This window comes from Chrysochloris asiatica, unplaced genomic scaffold (genome assembly GCF_000296735.1).
Source record: "Chrysochloris asiatica unplaced genomic scaffold, ChrAsi1.0 scaffold00012, whole genome shotgun sequence".
NCBI classification, from domain to species: Eukaryota; Metazoa; Chordata; class Mammalia; order Afrosoricida; family Chrysochloridae; genus Chrysochloris; species Chrysochloris asiatica.
In genome coordinates this window covers 32,580,148-32,582,372 of record NW_006408530.1, presented here as the reverse complement: position 1 = coordinate 32,582,372, position 2,225 = coordinate 32,580,148, and positions in this window count along the sequence as shown.

Below are 2,225 nucleotides of genomic sequence, written 5' to 3'. Positions count from 1 at the left end.
TATTTTCAATAGCCTTCATGCATGTGAAAATTGGACAATAAATATGGAAAACCATAGAAGAATTGATGCATTTGAGTTATGGTTTAGTCACCAACCAGGAAAAATTTCGAAAGTCAGCCATCAAATGGAAAACTGTTGCTTCTAGTTTTCTGGAGCACTGTTAGGAACAAGGTTCAACCATGTGTAGAAATTAGTGCTCAGTTACAGTGAGATGCTGCATGAAGAGTTGAAGCCTAAACTTGGGATTAAACACAGAGGACTGCTATCCAAGGGCACTGTGATCTTGCATGACAATGCACACCCCCACACACTTCTGCCCACACTGTTGACACTCTGCAAAACTTCTTTTGAGGTGTTGAAGCATCCTCCCTATAGTGTTGATCTTGTTTGGTGCCCCAAAAGCAGTCCTTCAAGGCTGAAGATTCACTTCTGATGAAGACGCAAAGGCAGATGTGCATTCATGGCTCTCAACTCAGCCTAAAACATTTTTAAATAAGGAAATAGGAATGTCTGCTGACAGATGGATAAAGTGTATTGAAATCGAGGAGATTATGTTGAAAAATGATGTATTTGTGTTTTCTGAAAGTAGATTAAAATAAATTCTACAGCCAGAGTGCAGGTAATTTTTTACTCACCCTTGTGCATACATATATGTATATAATGACTGATTTCTGGAAGAGGGACAAGGGCGGGAATAGGAAGGGGGCTGGGTGGGGAGTGGGGATGGAGGTTCAGAGAAGTTTTCCTGGACTGTGATGTCACTGTACTGAAAACATTAGCCAGGGTGTGGAACACAAATGTGGAACAGAAGCTTGGCCATTTGGGGGAACCCAAGACTTGGTGTAGCTGAAGTTTAAGGTTGAGGGATGTGGTAGGCTGAATAATAGTCCCTGAAAGCTATCCATATCAGAGTCCTTGGAATCTCCTGTAAATGTGTTACATTCCATGGCAAAAAGGACTTTGCAAATGTGATTAAATTAAGGATCTTGAGATGCAGGGATTGTCCTGAATTATCTGGGTGGGCCCATTATATTTACAAGTGCCTTTAAACAAGGGAGGCAAGAGACGCAAAAAGGAAAAAAGGAGCTACAATAACCAAAGCAGAAGTTAGAATAATGGTGTTGCTGGAGTAAACCATGAGCCACAGAACTACATCTCCTCCTAGAGCCCCCAGATGGAACACAGACCTACCAACACCTGGATTTTAACCTTTAAGACCCGTTTTGGTCCTATAATAAATTCCTCTTCCATCTGGAATGGGATGTAACTGAGCAACTAAGTGAGTTTGACTGAGTATTTTCAGACTAAATTTTTAAGTATATGTAAAATAAAGCAAACAAAAAAGGCAATTATTAATTCTAAGATGAACAAGAAAAAATACACTGTAAGAAAGGAATGTCTTCATAGTACATAGATGAGATGGGAACAATTTAAAAATAAAATAAAATGTAACACCCATATTGGATTTCTGACTTCCAGAACTGTAAGATAATACATTTAGTTGCCAATAAATGTGTGGTAATTGATGCCAATAAGGATGGAAATATAAAGGTGAAAAGACTCCCAGAAGGCAGAACATGAAGGGTTTTAGAAATCAGGTGAAGGAGCTTGTAAACGTTAAAACAACTGTTGGTGAGTCAATTCCAGGTCATGCGATCCCATGTGTGCTAGTGTGGAATTGTGCTCCATCAAATTTTCAATGCTGATTTTTTCAGAAGTAGATTGCCAGGCTTCTCTTCTGATTCACCTCCAGGTGAACTCAAGCCTCCAACCTTCCCATTAACAGTCAAGCTCATTAACCATCAGCACCACCCCAAAATTCAAAAACCCATTGTCATAGCTTTCAACTCATAACAATCCTATAGGACAGAGTAGAAATGCCCACATAGGATTTCCAATGCTGTAAATCTTTATGGAATGAAAGGATTGTGGAATTTTTCCATGAACTTTTTAAATCCCACTATATATATGTGTGTGTGTGTGTGTGTGTGTGTGTGTGTGTACTGCAAAGCTGATTTGAACCACAAGGTTGGCAGTTCAAGTTTACCAGCTACTCCTTACAAACCCTATACAAGGTCACTAGGCATCAGAACTGACTCGGCGCACTTAACAACAACATATATATGTATGTGTGTGTTTGAATATATGCATAAATACACACACATACACAGTCCTGGTGTCGTTATGGGTTGGAACCGACTCGAAGGCACTTAACAACAACTATT